Here is a 20,150-nt window from a genome sequence, read left to right as displayed (position 1 = left end):
GGAGGACCACATCTGGTTTTAGGTGTTTAAGGTAGGCTGTGACAAGTCCCCTTTTAATCTTGCTCTCCATCCCGTTTACGTTCCATGTAAGGACGGAATGCTGTTGTGAGCCCTTATCAGTGGAGTGTGACATGTCTAGTTAGTTGGTGTGGTCTGTCGCATACTCCCACCACAACGTGTGTGAACTAAGCCGTCTTCACAGTTTTCCAACCGATTGATCCCCCATCAATACTGTTTCAACAAAAACAGCATAACTGTGTGACTGTAACCCCCCTCCAGCCCATCCTGCCATCATGCAAGACCCCCAAACTGGCGAGGCTTACACAAGACAGTCCCAACATGGGGGATCAGTCGCCCTCCCCATCCCAACAGGTCAAAACTAAATTCAGATTACTAAAGCCGAATGGATAATAGGGGCAGGAACGGAATCCGGGAAGGGAGGAAAAGAGGCCAAGCTGGGGAAGGGAGGAAAGACAGGAGAGGAACAAGAATGAAGGGGGTGGGAGAAGAAGAAAATGTAGTGCTAGCAAGTCAATAATGTGTTGTGACAAATCAAACTCTTTTGGAGGGGGGTGTTGCCTCTGAGCCTGCACCATGATGTTGCTATGCCCTTTGGCTATTCAGTAGTCACTTCTGGAGTTTGATGCTTCATATCCATAAGCTGGGTTTGGGCCCTCAGAGTATCCCCCTCCTGGCTTTGTTCCAGCGCTATGATGTCTTTAACTATGGGGTGGATGCTCTCTGCCTCCAATGAGGAATCCATGTCTTGTCCCTGAAACTGTGCCTCTTTCAAGGAGGGGTGTCTTTTAGGTGAGATAGCTTTTTAACGGTTGTTTCCTTCAACATCTGATGACCAGTGTCTATCAGTTCTCGTAAACCTGTGGTTGAGTATGGGGTTCCTTGTCTGGTAGAAGTTGCTTTGTGGATCCGACGTCGTTGTCGCCACTGGCCAGTCTTGGGCCTAGCTCCATTCGAGTGGGGCGATGGGTGACTTGTTTCGGGTGTAGGGTCATTCCGAGTCTGTGGGCGCTCCTCTAGCCAGGTCCAGGCTTCGTCTGGGAAGTGGAAAAAGATCGATTTTCTCTAATAGAGGACTTTTAGTTTGACCGGAAAAAGCAGCATGTATTGGAGATGTAAGACACAGAACTTCGTCTTCAGAGTTAAATGCCCGGTGTTGGCCTTGCACCTCCAGGCTGTAATTGGGAAATAATATTATCCTGGTGCCCTCATGATGTAGATTTCCCATCTTGCGTGCTTCGTGGAGGATCATAGCTTTGTCCAGAAAATGTAGGAGCTTGGCGATGATAGGATGTTGATGGGTACTGGGGGGTTACCCCGCAGGGCTGTTTGCCCTATCAATTACAAAACAGGAAGAGAATTGCTCAGCAGGGAAAGTAGCCCTGAACCAAGTGGAAGGAAATCCCATTACGCTGGTGCCCTCAACTTCTTCTGGGAACCCAACAAAGCAGAGGCTGTTGCGCCTGGCTCGATTTTCTGCATCTTCAATCTGCCACATAACCTCCGTGTTGGATTTGTGTTGTTCTCTCGCTCCTAGTTTGAGGGTTTGAACTGTTTCCTCCATGTCGTTGAGTCTGGTCTCGACTGCTGTTACTCTATCAGATACCTTGCGGGGGTCCTGGCGTAGGAGGTACACCTCGGAGTGTACCTCTCCAGTTTTAATGTTGAGCATGTCCCTAGAGGCCTGAATGGCTTGTAGTAAGTCTGTGTTGCTTGGGCCTTTGACCGCAGGCTCACCTGGTTCTGGTGGCGGCATGACTGCCCTCCTATAGTGGTCCATCTTTCCCTGTTGCGTTTGTTTGGGCTCTCTGTCCTTGGCCATAGCTGCAAAAAGTCTCTCAGGGGAGCGGGGTTTACCAGTGTTGCCTAAGGACAGGACTCGTCGTGAGTTTGACCCCTATGGGATTCAGACAAGTAATCTAGTGGTCATTCAGCTCGCCATCTTGGAGGGGACTGGAGGAGCATCCTAATCGTGGTCAGACCCCGCCAGCAGGGAGGTCCAGTCTAGTCAACACCCCTAGAGATTCTTATGGTCACCCGGGAGGGTTGTGGTGTTGTGCAGGTGGTCACTTTTGTGGGATGAAGCAGGGTGCCAAGATTCTGTGAAGTAGAAGGGGGGCCTCTCTAGTCTTGCATGGGACCCCTCAGTTGTACTGCAGTTTATGAATCCCCTTGGCACAGAGGGGGGGAGGAAACAGTTTTATCCCAATCGCAGCCTGCCTTTATAGCCTCCTGCCCCCGGGGTCCCACGTCCTCCCTGCTGACGAGGCCTCTCCAGGGGTAGCCTCACCTCTAGGGGGTGGGGAGCCCCTCAATGAACGGCGATTCCCTCGCCACCAACAGAGAAGCAGAGAGGAAGTCCTACAGCCCCAGTGCACCGTAGGCACACCGTCGGCTCCCCTGGACCCGCAGTTCCTCCAGGGACTGTGGTGCCAGCTCCACACACAGGGCCTCAGTCCAGCTCCTACACATCCTCACGGGAACCGACGTGGGCCGGCGCTCCTTCCGGTCAGTGCGGCCGGCAATACAGTGGAGCACCCGTGGACACAGAAACAGCAATGTTCATGGCGCGGGGGCCCTCTCACCACCCGGGAGGTCTCCAGTGATCTTACATCAGCTTCTTGAAGGGCTTGATTACTGGCGGGGTATTGATGGTGGGGCCGGAGTTCCACACAATGAGACTATCTGGCCATGTTGTTGGCCATGCATAAGAAAACATTTTTAATGATAATTTTCCATAGATCTCATGTTTGTGTCAATTTGTTCTAAGATATTAAAATATTTAAATAATAATGCCACAGAAGTTTGAGGGTATTAATATACTATTTCATTTTGTTTTTCTTTACCATATTATTTAGCCAAATTACTCTAATTTGGTCCTTCAGTATTACATAATTTTAGTGTCTCTAGCTACTTTGGATTAAAATGTGTTTGTCCCACTCTTCACAACATCGACCCAGGTCACCTACATTTGGCATGTAAATGACTCCTCATTCGATTTACACACTGTTCATTAAAGCATGTCTTTACATTTTTATTTTACTTAAGTAAGCATTTACATGTTTAGGAATTGATAAATGATCACATTTTTGCTGTTCTTAAAGAATGTTGACTACATTGTAATGACGAACCCATACGAAGAAATAGATGTATAATATTGTCTTAGTCCACTTTCATAGAGCCATTGGTAAAAAGTACCTGATTTTGAGATTGTGCTTGTGATGAATGACACTAAACATATTAGTTTTAACTGAATACAATCATACGTTATTAGCATTCATGTAGAGCTCTTTGCAATTATTATTGTATCACCTTCTTTAACTAGCACCTGGCATTTCCATTTGTTGCCTGTGCAAGGTTGCCCAGGTTATTAAATATGTTACGTTTCAGTTTGTTCATGTAGTTAAATTGAAATAAGTTTGATCATGCTACTACTACTACTACTTCTACTACTAATACAATTGCCCATTATGCCAGCTGGCATGTAGAGGGTCAGCTAATTTGCTTCTGTTTCTGTAACATATGCTTCATTTATGGAACAAGATTGTTAGCCTTGTGCCCAACCTGGAGGACCAGTGGATCGCACATCACCTGGTCTCTAGAGTTTGACCTGTCTGGCTTGGGTGATCCTGCTATGAGACTGTGCTGCTGTCGGCATAGCTCTTCACGCTACAGAGACATGCAATCCCTTCAACCACTTCAAGTTGGCAATTCTCCAAGGGGCGATCATATTTAAGATCTTTGTAATGTATCATCTATGGAAGGGCATGCCTAAAGACACTGCTCTGTTTTTTGTTGACTTGTGTCATAGGTTGATCATTGTTCACCCTTTGATCATTAGAAAGAATCAATCACTGGCCAGAGTAGTACCTCTTATGCTGTTTAGTGCGCATGAAGGTATGGTTAAGTTAACAATATTGTAATGGTCCTAAGAAGTGTTGGTGATGTGTCTGCACCTCTTACTTTGCAATCATACTTTGAGGAACATTCTCAGTGGGCTTAAGGAGTTGAAATCTCCTAAAAGTTTTTCGCAGCATCTCAAAATGGATTTTGGGTCCTTGTTGTTAGTCAAAGGCTACCAGACATCACAGCTATCTGGTTTGGTAACAACGTTTTGTTGGCATCCCGAAAGCTTCCCTGGAAATGTAGTTCGACCATTGTTTACTATTGACTTTATGGTGTCTAACTCGCATTTGCTTGCTTTCTCCTTGCTGGCTTTATTTATTTTAGGCTATCAAGCTTGAGTTTGTCCCTTCCGTAGCCCATCCCCTGTTTACTGTATTCTTTTGAGTGCTTGCTTTCTGTAAACAGGCCCCTAAATCTTGTTCTTGTCCTCTCACATTGTCTGTGCATCCAAGGACAGAGGTCAAATGTCATGCTGTGCCTTGAGGAGCTTGGTATTTACTTTTTTTCTTTGACTTCAAATAGAGAGGACTTATGTGACGATCATGCTGGCTACTGGGGGTGTGCTGGAGGAAGGCTGTATGATGTTATTTTTTCCTAGCACAAAACAAAATATAAATGTCTGTAAATGAACTGTGTGGCTATTTCAGAATATATCGGATTTAGGAAGGTACACACAAAACACATTTTGGTGATTCTGAAGTGTGGTGGAAACAAATATTTTAATAAGATCAAAACAAATCAATACACCAGGTAATGACAGTTCCACACATCGTTTGTGTATGGTATACTTTTATCAGTAAAACTGTAAGTCTGTGCAAAAGTAATCATCACTTGTGTTGTCTGTAATGACAGTGCACTCCCACACCATGCATAATCCACTTGATGCCACTCCACTCTGCACCACTTCACACCTCTGCACTCTGCGCCACTCCACAACACCGCACTCTGTGCCACTACACACTATGCAGTGCACTCTACGCTGTACCACTTAACTTAACTCTATGCCGGTACATTCTATGCCAATCCACTCTATTCTACTCTGCACCACTGTAGTGTGCCTCTGCTCTCTACATCACTGTGCTCTGCACCCCTCTACTCTACATCTTTCTACAAAAATGCACTGTGACATTCTACTCTGCAATGCTGCACTCTCTACCACTGAACCCTAGGCCACTCTATTCTACACCACTGCACTCTGTGCCACTGCACCACTCTACTCTGTGCCTCTCTACTGCACTCTATGGCAATGCTCTATGACACAACACTCGGTAACACCCCACTCTATGCCAATCCATTCTACACCCCTGTACTCTGCACCACTCTACGCCAGTGCACTCTACCTCACTCTGCTCTACTATGCACCACTGCACTCTATACCACTCCAGTCTAGGCTACTGAACTTTATTGTACACAGCACTTCATTCTGACACTCCACGCTATGTAATCTACAACACTGCCCTCTGTGCCACTGCACTCTACACCTATACACTCTGTACCACCTTTCTCTGTGCCAGTGCACTCTAAGCCACAACTGTAAGCCACTGCGCTATACCCTGCACCACTCCAATCTATACCACTTCACTTTACTCTGAAACAATCTACTCTACCCCACTGCACTCTACGCCACTCTACTCCACTCTGTGCAACTCCACGCCACTGCAGTATACACCATGGCAATCTATGCTGTGCCACTGTACTTCACTCTACTTTGCACCACTACTCTATGCTACTGCGCTCTGCACCAATCTACCCTACCATTGCACTCACTGCACTCTACACCACTTTACTCAAAACCAGTGCTCTCTACGCCACTTCACTCTATGCAAACTACTAAGCAACACTGCACCCTACACCACTATACTCCACTCATTGCACTCTGTCACTGCACTCTGATACTCTAATCTACTCTGCACAGCTGTATTCTACTCTGTTGCTGTCTATGCCACTCTACACAGCTCTTCACCAGTGCACCCTACTTCAATATACTTTATACCACACCACTGCACTCTGACACTCTACGCTGCAAGACTGCATTCTCCAACACTGAACTCTCCACCAATCTACTCTGCACCACTGCACTCTTTTGCACTACGCTGTGCTCTGCACCACTCAACTCTATGCCACTCTGCTGCACTCTACACAACTACACTCTACAAAACTCTACTCTGCATCACTCCACTCTACACCACTGCACTATGACATTCTATTCTACTCTGCACCACTGCACTCTAGGCCACTCTACTCTACACTCTATCTTTTTCCATTCTGCCCTGCACCACTCCACTCTGAAACAATGTACTCTGTCACTGCCCTCTATGCTACTCTACTCCACCCTGCACCACCCCACCCCACCCCACTCTGCTCCACTCTACTCTATATCACTGCACGCTCCACCACTTTACTCAAAAGCTGTGCACTTTATGCTAATGCACTCTGCGCTAATGTACTTCACCACTGTACTTTACGCTAGTTTATTATAGGCCACTCTACTTACTCTACAACATTCCTCTCTACTACACTCCAAGATACTCCTCTCTTTGACACTCTACTCAATTAACTTCCACTCTGACACTCTACTCAATACTATGCCGCTCTGCGACATTACTCCACTCTATGATGCTCTACATCTCCCTCTACGCCACTCCATATCACTTTATTCCACTCAGTTATATGACACACTACCACACTCCACCCCACTGCACTCTGTGACACTCTGCCACTCCACAGCAATGTAGTCCACTCTACAACACCCTACTCCACTGTATGACACTGTGCCATTCCACTCTACCACACTACTCCGCACTATGCCACTGCACAATCTACTCCACTCTACGCCACTCTGTTCCACTCTATGTAACACCCTCTACACCACTTCACTCTGCTCTAGGCCACCCCACTCTGTGACACTCTACCCCACAATACTCTACTCACTTCCACTCTGATACTCATGTTCCTCCATGACACTCCACACCACTCAACTCTACTCTACACCAGTCCACAATACTCCACTTTGTGACACTCCACTCTGCGCCACTCTCTTTTACCCCATTATCCTTTTGCCATGCTGAACAGCAACAGCGCTGGTGTACAACATGGCTAAGACATATTGACAAAGAAAATAGCTCATGTATAGGCAAGACTTAGGGGGTTATTCTAACTTTGGAGGAGTGTTAATCCGTCCCAAAAGTGACGGTAAAGTGACGGATATACCACCAGCCGTATTACGAGTTCCATAGGATATAATGGAGTCGTAATACGGCTGGTGGTAAATCCGTCACTTTTCCGTCACTTTTGGGATGGATTAACACCTCCTCCAAAGTTAGAATAACCCCCTTATTGCCTTTGCCCATGCTTGTGCTTTATGCAAATAATCAACGGGTGCATTAGCTGTCCAGTGCACCCAGGTGCCTTCTCGGATGGCTTCATAAGAGGAGCCTGTGCTGTATTACATCTGATACACTACACCACGTTTGAATTACTGTGTTCTGTAGTGTTGACTGTGCACCTCCTTATAGATTGATTTCCCTTGTTTGCACCTCGGGGCAAATCGTGTTTTAAACTCACAAATGTTCACGCGTTTTTCATTTTGGAGCAGGAGCTGTGATGATGGCGTTGAAGCTAGTTTCTTTGCATGTATTATCTTTGAAGTCTAGTGCTGATGTATTCCTCCCAGGGGCACTTGACGCCTAGGAGATATAATTGCATGTTATTGGGCTCATTAGGCTGATAATGGAGGCCTGATTGCTTGCTTTGTTATTCGTGAACCTATAACCATGACGAATCCTACTTCTGTAATGCGCGCTACCATGCAGAAGTTACACCCTCTAATTTCCTGCTGCTGCAGCAACCACTTGATCTCTGTGTAAATACTTTGCAGAGACGAATGTTTTAGTGAAAGAACATCTACCTTGATTACTCTAGAGAACTGCCTGTCTTATCATCGCCTGTGGTTTATGTACATCCGAGAGTGCTGTTTAACCTTCTCAAGTGAACTGATGGCTGCTCGCATAAATCTTACTTCCTGTAGAGTGCATTTTTAAAACCCCCTTTAAGGGGTGTACAACTGATCTGACCATTGCTAAGTCACCTGTACTGCGGAGTTCTGTTTGTAAACACATAGCCACTGAACAGGTATGCAATGCACATAAAGGATGTGGTGTACATGTCAACTCTGTTCATAAAGGAGCTCACACACTTGCAATGTCTGACCCCAGCATATCTTTGCTTTGATAAGAATACGCACATCGATTGGGTACTTCAATGATTGTTACCTTGCGTTGTGTTTTATTTTGTTTGATCCTCCGAGCCTAAGAAAAGCAATTTCCGTGGTCACCCTGCACTGAGCAGCTGGCACCTACACCAACTAAAAAGACATTCTAAGGTCCAGTTAGTTTCTTACTGCAGTGACCGTGCACAGCATATTAGCTGCAAGAAGGAACACGTTGGGGCCACTCGTGCTGTTTGGTCGGGCTTCCTTAGCATGGCCCACTTCTTATGGCAGTGCTATTAGATAAGAACTGCATGCAATGAATGGGGTTAGTATAATCCTGAAAGTTTCTTCATTGAGAACTGTTATGTTTCATTATCCTTTAATCCATTTATTGTTATGACAGTGTTTTGATTTTTCGATTGAGCTTCAGCTGTTTGATATTTCTTTACTTATCCGAAGCATGCAAGTACTGGTCTCGCCCTCCGCGGACACATTGCTTAGGAGTCATTGGTATAGCAAGAGACTATCTTCTAGCAGCCAGTCTCCCGCTCAAATTCTGTTTTTTTGTCAGGTTTATTAAATTACTGTAAATTGTTAAAGAAGAATTGGATAGTTGGACATGTTGAGGTTGTTACTAGTGATTCCAAGTTTGCATAAACTTTACAAAAACTCTGTCCGAGGTTTACCACTTGCGCATTGCCGTATGCCTTCAAGGAAAAGGACTGATTCGTACTTTGCATTGGCTAATAATTTCAACAGAGTTCAGGCACTTTTCTGATATGTAATATGAATTCTGAGATGAGAATTTATATTTTCAGATGAGATGTAACCTTTTTGCAGATAAGATCTCACCTACTTATAGAAGAGATGTAACCTATGTTCAGATGAGATGTAACCTATTTAGAGATGAGATGTAACTAAGTTTCCAATACAGTTACTATATTTTTGATGCTTTTTCCACATATGGGCTCCCTATGGGTAGTTTTACAATACTTTAGTGAACTTAGTAGGGCCCATTTCTCACCTCGGTAACCATCAGTCAAACAAATGGGATGGAAAGATTAAAGGCAAATAGTGTTCCATCACGTATGAGTAAAATGCCTACACTGGGAGAAATACTGCACTACCATATTGAGGAAAAGAAATTTTCACTTCCTACCGGTGCTATAAAATGTGCACCCAGTGTTGCTTTTAGCTGATTGATTGGAACAGAAAGTTGTTCCTACTCTAGAAGTTGTGTCTTTGTACAGTTCCCACTGCAGCAGTCGACGATGATGTCCAGTAGTCCCCAAAAAACATAAAGCTCGCTCAACTTAACTGTAGACTAATGCACAGCTACTTGCAGCACTGGGCATCAACCCAACAAGTCCAGTCCCAAAAATGAGGCTGTTGTCGACGTTTGCATGCAAGCAGAAACCAGGCTCAACAAAAGAACAAGGCTGCTCTCTTCATTCGCATGTGAGCAGAAACCCTACTCAAGAACGAGGCTGCTCTCTTCATTCGCATGCGAGCAGAAACCCTACTCAAGAACGAGGCTGCTCTTTTCATTCGCATGCGAGTAGAAACAAGACTGAAGAACGGGGCTGCTCTCTTCATTCGCATGAGAGCAGAAACCATACGCAAGTACGAGGCCGCACTCTTCATTTGCATGCGAGCAGAAACCAGACTTAAGAACAAGGCTGCTCTCTTCATTCATATGTGAGCAGAAACCAGACTCAAGAATGAGGCTGCTCTTGTCATTCATATGCGAGAAGAAACCAGGCTCAAGAACAAGGCTGCTCTCTTCGTTCGAATGCTAGCAGAAACCAAACTTAAGAACGAGGCTTCTCTCTTTATTCATATGCAAACAGAAACCAAGCTCAAGAACGAGGTTGCTCTCTTCATTCGTATGCGAGCAGTAAACAGACTCAAGAAAGAGGCTTCTCTCTCCATTCTATGCGAAAAGAAACCAGGCTTAAGAACGAGGTTGCTCTCTTCATTCACATGCTAGCAGAAACCAGACTCAAGAACGAGGCTGCTCTCTTCATTCGTATGCAAACAGAAACCAAGTTCAAGAACTAGGCTGCTCTCTTCATTCGCATGTTAGCAGAAACCAGACTCAAGAACGAGGCTGCTCTCTTCATTCGTATGCAAACAGAAACCAAGCTCAAGAACAAGGCTGCTCTCTTCATTCGTATGCGAGCAGAAACTAGACTCAAAAATGCGTCTGCTCTCTTAATTGGCATGCAAGGAGAAACCAGACTCATGAATGAGGCTGCTCTTTTCATTCACATGCAAACAGAAACCAGACTCAGGAATGAGGCTGCTCTCCATTCGTATACAAGCAGAAACAAGACGGCAGAACAAGGCTGCCCTTTTCATTTGCATGCGAGCAGAAAGCAGACTCAAGAATGAGGCTGCTCTCTTCATTTCATTGCAGGCCAAAACCAGACTCCGGAACGAGGCTGCTTTCTTCATTCGCATGCGAGCAGAAACCAGACTCGGGAACGAGGCTGCTTTCTTCATTCACATGCGAGCAGAAACCAGACTCAGGAACGAGGCTGCTTTCTTCATTCGCATGCAAGCAGAAACCAAACTCAGGAACAAGGCTGCTTTCTTCATTCGCATGCAAGCAGAAACCAGACTCAAGAACGTGGCTGCTCTCTTCAGTTGCATGCGAGCAGAAACCAGACTAATCTTGGAAATATAACCCAGAAGAGACAAAGCTTCTCTTCTTCGTGTCAGGCTGGTAATGTTTGCCGAGCTCTGCTCAGACCTTCTATTCACAGATGACCTGAGTATGTGTTTTGAATGTTGTTCTTCTTGGGTAGCTGCCACTGATGCATACGGAGGTTTTATATTTGTATCGCAAACACAGACGACCTTTTGGTAGACCTTCCTCGTTGCTGCTGGAGAAAGGCTCAATTGTTCTATCCCGTAGTACAGAATTAACAAATGCGGTTAGTTATAGGAAGTTATGTACCTTTAGTAAAGTTTGTTCTGATGGCTACTGTCTTTCCTGTGCTGTTTCTCTGTTATGCTCCTTTATCTTTCTGATTGATGGTACCTATCAATTTTCCCTCTAAGCAATCTCCGTTAGGTTGCTGCATCTGCACTCTTTTTCTGTAGTCAGGTGAGTGATAGCAGCAGACTGACAGGAAGAAGCAGTTCTTCTTGTCTTCACTGCAAGAAGAAGAAAAGAGACCTTGGCACGCCTGGCCTTTGACCATAATTTCCACTCAGCAGTTTTCCACTCAAGTGTGTCCTCTAAAGCTCCGCACTCCAAGGCCGACCTGGTAGAGGGCATGGGATGGAGCATGAATCATGGCCACATGGCACAGATCCACAGGGTATTATAGAAAATTTAGTTTATATTATCCAGGTACAAATACTCCTTCCACAGCACCAGTGCCTGGCCCAGGCCCTGAGCCTGATAACTGTGGAATTACGTGAGGGAGTAAGTGAAGACAGGCAGGGACAGTGAACACTGACAGTTCTGCGCTAGCCACCTTTCCGTTTATGGCTGATGGTGCCAGCCAGTCCTCATCCAGCAAGGAAAGGAGGTGGGAGTGTAGTGAGACCTTTCACTGGAGCCAAGGACTATTTCTAGCTCTTGCTACTGGGAAACTCGCTCTTTTTCTCCACAGATCAACGATTCTTTGAGGTCATGTTCAGAAAAGCATCACCTCCAATTAAAGACACTTTCTCCTACGGACTTGGAATACTCGCATTTTCTTTCTCTAACTTCTACATTCTACCAGGGATACTATCCGTGCATTTTTGATTGGACTATTAATCTGTGTGCTGTGGTCATATTGTGTATATTGGAATTGTGTACATTGGTACTCAACTTTGTGTCTACTGGTTAGTAAGGCACCTGACCACTGGCACCAATATTGAACTGTGCTTACATCAGCAACTTACACTGTATTTACACTGTATTTACTCCCTGGATGTGCGGCACTTTTCACCCTTACTACCCCTTCATATTGTCCTAGGCCTAGCTTTTTCCGATTGTGGTGAGCTGCACTCCGAGTCATAATACTACTTGATGACTGATTTCTTACGTATTACTATATATCAACTCACTGGGCATGGCTTCTTTTGATGATAACCGTGACACCTTAGCTGCTGAACTCTTTTCCAAGAAACCTATATCTGCAAAAACTGGGAATAACGCACCTATTAGAGAAGGACTTAGACACAAATTTATTAAACTTGAGAGACTTAAAAAACAGGAATTAGCGCGTTGGTGGGACGTAACAACCCTTAAACGGTACCTAGAACTAAAACAGGTACCCAGGTGGTTACGAGTTATAATCTTTCCCTCCTTTGAAGATCTCGACCTTGACCTCTTAGGGGAATGGGAACACTTAATCTCTTCTACCTCTTTTGGCATGATTAACATACTCATCAAGCATGCTGACAGGAAGAGGAATAAACTACTACTAGACATTGCCTCCCTGGAGGATGAGATTAAGAATCTCAATCTCCCGGAGGCAACCAATAAAAACTATACTGTTTTAAAGGAGATACTCAATGGGTACCAGTTGTACATCAAGGATAAGAAAATGAGGAAACTAATTAGGGATGAGAGCGACTATAGTAATGGTCGAATATATACCTTTGCACGCAGATTTGATCAGATCAACAAAGATGTTAGCAATAAATTAACCAAGATAAACACCCCGTTTGGGTCTGCCACCAGTAGTCTTTCGGACGTTTCCAATCTTTCTAGCAATAGTCTGGAGTCATCCATAGAAGGTACCTCTAATAACCTTACTCTTCAAAGTGCCCCCCAGCAATTGTCTTTTTTAGAGGAACTGGGCCGATACAGGAGAGGGATACGTCAAAATTTCAACAGACCAAACACAAATCCAAACCCACCCACGGGGGGGGAGAAAGCACAACAATAAGCAACAGAGAGGGTGTAACAACTCGTTCCACTTCAAGAACCCAAAGAACATAGACAACTGTAACAATTAGGATATCTCCCCACCACTAGGAGATTCCGTGCAGGTTATCAATCTGTCTACCCTTGACTTGTCCACATATGAAATAAATATTATGAAAAAGTGTCTGGGTTTCTGTCCTACTTCCAAACCTGACTTAACCACCATACACATTGACCTTTTCAAATTCATACGACATCTCAAACTCAAAAAGTTTTTCCACAATAAACCTTCGAGTAAAAAGACCTCCCACACCCCCTTACCTACGGACTTGGAATACTCGCATTTTCTTTCTACATTCTACCAGGGATACTATCCGTGCATTTTTGATTGGACTATTAATCTGTGTGCTGTGGTCATATTGTGTATATTGGAATTGTGTACATTGGTACTCAACTTTGTGTCTACTGGGTAGTAAGGCACCTGACCACTGGCACCAATATTGAACTGTGCTTACATCAGCAACTTACACTGTATTTACTCCATGGATGTGCTGCACTTTTCACCTTTACTACCCCTTCATATATGTTACATGGTTGGTCTCTAGAAAATTAATGTAATTCTGCACTTCTCTTAATCTTCTTTTTTATATATTTCAGTTATTTTTCTCTATTTTTCCTTTATTTCACACTATCACTGTGCGTGTTACATTTTCATTGCTTGATTAATGTTTCTTCCCTTCTCCCCATCTGGTTTCTATGCAACTCAGTTATTTTTTCCCACTACATAATTTTTTATTTGAAAGGCAACAGACAGTTGAGGTGACACTGCTCTGTAGCAGAATAATCAATTAATTCAACTTTAAACAGGAAGTTAAGTCTATTTTCTTGTAGGTTTAGGGTTACTAAGCCTTCTGTACAACAACACCAACTTTAGCAGCTCTGGTCTAACATTTAACTAATCAGTTCATTACCAGAGTCGTGGTGTGGTTTCTCCTGAGTTCAATACATTGGACCAGCTCATCTTATTATAATAATGTTTTGTAGATGAAAATTCGGTCCAGAAATGTATCTGGTCCTGAGAAGATAACTCGGTGCATTAGTTCTAAGTTGTCCTTTTCAGATTTTTCCTAACAGACATCACCCACTGAGGTGGTACGCTTCATCATCGGTCCTCTCCTCACCACAGGTACCACATTTTTGTGTGGTGCCTGCCGAGCGAGTCAAGCAGGTAATTTTGTTGCAGTGAGTCATACACAGAACTTCGAAGGACGTGGACATGATCCCATAACAGTGCTGTGCTGTCTTTCGAGGGCCAGGAGTATGCACACACGTGTTAATGAAGTCTGATCACGTGTGCCGGATTACTAATATGTGAAATTATCCAGCATTCTGGAGATTCCCAGAAGGTTTTGTAGCAGCGTTATGACCTCTTGTGTGTTTGGGTATGACGTGAAACCATTGTAAGAAATACATCAGCGTTCTAATTTTGATTATGAGCTACTACCTCTCAGCGATGTGGCTAATATTGTAGGAAATCCTGATTAGATGAACTATTAATAGGAACCTTCGTCCTGTACACACATGCCAACAACTGTATACTAATACCTAGAATCAAACTTTTTTTCAGTTAGTGTCCTTGTGCTCCTAACAAGTAAGGAGTAATGAAATAATTCAAAAATAAAAAATAAAACTATGGTTGTAACGAGCTCCAGGTGTAGCCCACACATGCTCCAGACGTTTCAGCGTTTCTCCTTTTTATGAAAAATCCCACAAAAAACTGCATCCACGTCGTGAATGACTAATCCAGGAAATTACCATCCCAGGACCAGGTGCCCTTGTGTGGCTAGTTATGATGAGGAGTGTGTATTTTGGTCACCTTTAAAACCTCTCACTCCCCCTTCTGTCTTACATAAGGAAAACCCAGGACGGGAAACTCTGTCCTAGTGACTGTGAACCTCCGGGCACTCTGGAGTTTACAGAGAAAATTCCTAATGAGACTAAAGTTCTCATTTTAATATAATGTTCTCTTTTCATATTTAGATACAAAGTGTCATGGAACTTGGCCGCCGCACATGGCAGTATAAGGTTAATGACGGGCATGTTTATCCACAGGCTGTGCTGTGCTAGAGTGGAAACTCTAAGATAATTATCTTGCTTTGGATCTGTAAAGTCCTTGGTTTTGAGGCAGATTTGGATATCCTCTTGGGGGAAGGTGGAAGGGCAAAGCTGCATTTAGCACAAGAACGAGAAGATTTAAATTGATTGGCACGCAGTATGTGTTTGTGCTTAGAACTGGCAAAGGCAGGCCCTGAGTCCTGGAGTTAAAGATGCTACTTGGATTCACACAGAGACAGATTAGATGTTTTTGTGAGGTGGTAAGGAAAAGTGGGGTATATGCCAATAAATTCAAGGAAGGGCTTAATATAGTTGTGCCATTAAATATTGTATGTATTACATTTTAATTTTTTTATGTAAAACTTGTTTATTCTTTTACAGAATATACATTTTGGGCCACGTTCTCAAAAGAAGCATACGGGCTAATACACCTGTGCGGTGCAGGAGTTCAAACAGGAACTCGGAAGGAATCCAAGTTGAACATATGACGAGTGTAGGCACAGATGTATGACTGCACTCGGAATGTGTGCTCATAAGTAGCAAAGTTGACATGTAGACACAAATGTCCGTGGGGAGTTATCCAGTCTCATTAATCGGTACAGTTGGAAGTGCTATCCGTGTCCTCGCGCACACTAGAGCAGTGGCAAATAGAGGAAAACATTGGTTGGGTTTTGAAAGCCCCTGGTGCAGAATTGTGCTTGTAGGGTATGAAATAACCCAAAGAGTCTTGGGTAGGGACAGCGGAGGGTCGTGGAGGTGGTGCGGTACGCTGCCATCCTGCAGTCGTAGTTTACGTCCTGCCTTCATGACCCTATGACTCTCCATGCAGTTTCTCCCTTTGTCACGTCTAGGTGTCTATATTCACTATAATTCATTGCACAAGTCCCCTTCAGGCCCTTTCAGCCCCTTGTGAGTAGGACAACCGTGCAAATCCGAAGTATTTCTTTACCCATTTCAGAGATATAACTCTCTTGTCCGTGCATGAGGGATGAAAACATGCGGTCGTGAAACTGCAATAAAACGCTTACTGTAAAATGCAAAAAGCAGTGGCTGAGGTGGTATTGATCAGTTGTTCAATACACAGTGTCCTTTGCTGTTGACGGAGGAGGGGAGGAGATTTGTGTATTTTAGAATTAGCAGAGAGGCTCCATGCTGCGGTCGATAATGCTCACTCTTTTAGCAGTTTTTCTGTTTTATGGGATTGTAAAAGTTACATATTTGCCCACACTTCAGTCTGGGGGAGGAAAGTACCGGAGGGAGTCGAGCAGCCGCCCCCTTCCTTTTCACAGAGATGCGCCTGCAGGGTTTTGCTTAGCTCTGCCTCAGCAGGCCCTGTCTCGGTTCTGTCTGGGTTGAGATACCTCCCATTCACTACCAGGAGACAGGAACATGCACATTTCAATTCAGTTTGATCCAGGGGATCCCCACGAGCAGGCAGTTGCCAAATAATAGTTTCATGACAGACTAGCTGGCAAGAGGAATTTGGTACCACATCCAGTGAAAGGAGAGCACATCTGCCCAATCACTAACATCAGCTTTAGAGACATCCCCTAAATCTGTCCTATCGTTCCATCAGTGCTCATAGAGGCCTCACAATTTGTTTAAAAGAAAACATAGCACAGTATTCCATTAGCTCCTAACTAAAGGAGTATACAGGGGACTATTGTTATTCCCCTTTTGAGATGAGTTCCTACTGATGATATGGCATGTTGGACTGAAGAACGTGATTTCGCTGGTCATGGAAGTATCAGAAAGACCTGCACAATTGATTAACATGGACAGTTATGCCAAGCTGGCCTTCACCATTGGGGTGGCCCTTTCTTGAGGTCCTGGGTGGGCTTGCCTAGGACATCTGTCCAGTGACACCCGCACATTATTGGAAACACACCCAGATACACATATCTTCGACATTCACACCCACAGTAGAGTTTGTGTTCTTGGGCTGGGAAAATAAATATTGACCTATGCTTTGCATTACTTTCCTGTTCACAAATTCAGAAGGGGCCTGGTGTTGCTGTGGCTCCCCCACATTTTGGACTTTTCCTAGACTAAGGTGAAAATCAGTGTTTAAATTGAGCCTGTGGTTTCTGGTGCGGGGCATTGGCACTTATTTTTTTGAGCCGGCGCTTATTTTTCTGCCTCAAGCATTTACTTGCGAGCAAAAGACACATATGGGGATGACTGAGGAAGAGAAAAATGAAAAAGCGTCACAATGGGAGAAAGCAGAAATCTGCAGGAGTGAGCTGAAGGGGGAAGGGAGTGGCTGTAAATGGTCTTAAGGGCCCGAGATGGCTTCAGGACTGCGCTACCTCAGTTAGCATTTAACTGCAGCAGCAGCGTGTTTCAGAGGAGAGCTTTGGGCATCGGCACTATTGGGACGATTAAGCATTGGTGAAAATAAATCTTAAAGCGTAGCTAAGTGATGGCTGAACTTCTGCTTTCTTTCTGCAGAACTGAAGTAATATTACATTTAGACTGAAATTTAAAAATGTCTATTCACAAGGCTTATCAATAAAATGAAGAATCAATCAGAATTGCAGGAGTAAATGTAATGATCCTCCAAGTGACGCAGCCCACTGAGGAGAGCTTTAAAGTGTCTAAAAGATGGATGGGCCATTTTAGAATTCATCATATTCCATTTTCTCCCGGGAGTTTGAACCTTGGAGTGCACCAAGAACCCCTTTACTTATCACAACCATGACGCTGGACCATACAAGAAGGTCTTTCGTGTTGCAGGATGGTGCTTCCAGTTCGGAAGACAGCAGTTTTTCCAGCACTGGTGCAACAGTGTTCTCTTGATGTTGATTTGGGTGGGAGATCTCAGCTGCCAAAAAGGCAGCATTTCATTTGGAATGGACTGATACGTGCAGGGTGATGAAGACAGAGGATATGTGTTCCACTTGCCGGCACATGAGGCATATTCAAGCCTCAACCACTTGTTTGTGTTCGGCGTTTTTACTCCAAGGAAGGTGCTTTCCAATGATTACTGCCTCTCCCTTCCCTCTAACAGCTAAGTGGGAGGGTGGTTTTGGGCCAAAGGAACTAATTTGGAGGCTGTTAGCTTATATCATTTTGAATCCCACCTCTAAAAATAAGATTGAATTATATTTCCCTCCTAATGAGTGCATGGATTCCACCAGAAGGATCCAGTGGCTGCTATGAAAATGGCAGTATTGGACCTTGCTTGATGAAAAACAAGCAGTGGCAAAGCCAATAGGTCTCACCTACACAAGAGCTATTGGTGTAGGCAGTGTGTTTTGGCCATATTGTGCACCAGTGTGGCTGCTATTCAACATGGCTGAAAGTTAGTTGTGTGGAGTGTTTTAGAGAGGAGTGCGGGAGTAGAGTGTTGGAGAGTGGATTTGTTGGAATAGAGGGCCGTAGAGTAGGGTTGGAGTAGGGTGTTGCAGAGCTCAGTTGAGGAAACTAGAGTTCAGTGGCAGAGAGTGTCATAGAGTGCAGTGTCGTGGACTGAAATAGGGTGGGGTGGGTTGGAGTGAATTGAGGTAGTGGTTTGGAATGGATTGGGGTGGATTGTATTAGGGTAGAGTGGTGTGGATTGAGAGGAGTTGGGTGGATTCGTTTGAGTGGACTGGATGGGGGGATTGGATTGGGGTGGTTTGGACTGGGGTGGGATAGGGTGGATTAGATGTGCCTGGAGTGGGGTGGGTTGGATTCATTGGAGTGTGGTAGATTGGTCTGGACTGGAGTGGGGTGGATAGGACTAGATTGAAGTGGATTGTATGGGAGTGGCTTGGATTGGTTTGGGTTGGGGTGGGTTGTACTGCAGTAATGTAGGTGGATCGGAGTAGATTGAATTAGAGTGGAGTTGGATTGGGCAGATTGGTTTGGATTGCAGAGGGGCAGATTGGATTGTGGTAGATTGGTTTGGATTGGAGCAGACTGGAATGGGGCATATTGTTTTGGATTGATGTGGGACATATTGGGATGGAGCAGATTGTTCTGGATTGAAGTGGGGCAGATTAGAGAGGACCAGACTGGAATGTGGCAGATTGTTTTGGGTTGGTGTGGGCCACATTGTTTTGGATTAGAGTGAAGAAGATTGGAGTGGGGCAGATTGCTTTGGATTGGGGAAGATTGGAGTGGAGCAGTTTGCTTTGGATTCAAACGGGGCAGATTGTTTTGGATTGGAATGGGGCATATTATTTTATATAGGAGTGGGGCAGATTGGAGCTGGGCGGTCTGGAGAGGGGCAGATTTTAGTGGGACAGATTGTTTTGGATTGGAGTGGGCCATATTAGAGTGGGGTAGATTGTTTTGGACTAGAGAGGGGCATATTGTTTTGGATTGCCCTGGGGCAGATTGGAGTGGGCTGTATTAGAGTGGGGTAGATTGCTTTGGATTGCATAGGCACAAATTGGAGTGGGGCAGATTACTGCATGTGCAGACCTGAGCCAATGACTTAAGCAAAGTTATTATGTTTTCCAGTTACTTTGGGAGTCACTTGTTAGGTAAATGCCAGTTCTAGTTTTCTTAACAATGTAAAATTTAGCAAAGTGCCTTTAAATATATTACATCCCAAGTTTTGTTTTCGTTTTAGATCCGTATTCATCCTTTGGCATCCCCTCTCTTACATAATCGAAAATCGCTTGTCAAGCCACATTCTGCCAATATTTTCATGCAAGAAATATTTGCTGTTTTTGGTCCCTCGTTTGAAGATGCATTAATTTACCAGAATCCTCACAGGAAGGAGGCGCGCTTGCGTGTGCTGGAGTAGGTATCTCAGACATACCTCTTCTGTCTGTTCTTTTTTCCTTTACCAAAGTATTCAGAAATGTGCGTATATTTGCGTCTCGCCAACGTCGCTTTGCTGCTTAATCAGCTACACTTAGTAGCTGCTGCAGGTTTCTGTTCGACGGGGTGCCCTCGAACTCCTTGTGTTTCCCAGCGCAGTTTTTTTTTATTCAGTCTCGGTTGTGTGGTCGTGTGGCATGCAATATAAACGCAGATCCTAACACTCATTAACGAATGTCCGCTGGTACTTTTGTTCTCGTTTTGTATTTGAAT

The 20,150-nt window shown here is 44.5% G+C and overlaps 1 protein-coding gene across 12 annotated transcripts in view; it reads left to right on the top strand.

Annotated features, from left to right (window-relative positions):
• Nucleotides 1–20,150, top strand: part of LIFR (LIF receptor subunit alpha) — a 478,307-nt gene that overhangs the window by 126,108 nt on the left and 332,049 nt on the right. Inside the window, exon 1 of one of the 12 annotated variants that reach the window (XM_069221298.1) lies at nt 19,763–19,856. The exons of the other annotated variants lie outside the window; for them this stretch is intronic. The gene's annotated coding sequence lies outside the window, so the exon portion shown is untranslated. Of the gene's footprint in view, nt 1–19,762; nt 19,857–20,150 lie in introns of those variants that run through there. 12 annotated transcript variants of the gene reach the window in all.

This window comes from Pleurodeles waltl, chromosome 1_1 (assembly GCF_031143425.1).
Source record: "Pleurodeles waltl isolate 20211129_DDA chromosome 1_1, aPleWal1.hap1.20221129, whole genome shotgun sequence".
In the NCBI taxonomy this organism is placed as follows: domain Eukaryota; kingdom Metazoa; phylum Chordata; class Amphibia; order Caudata; family Salamandridae; genus Pleurodeles; species Pleurodeles waltl.
The sequence above is the reverse complement of the archived record's forward strand: the minus strand, read 5'-3'. Positions and strand labels throughout refer to the sequence as shown.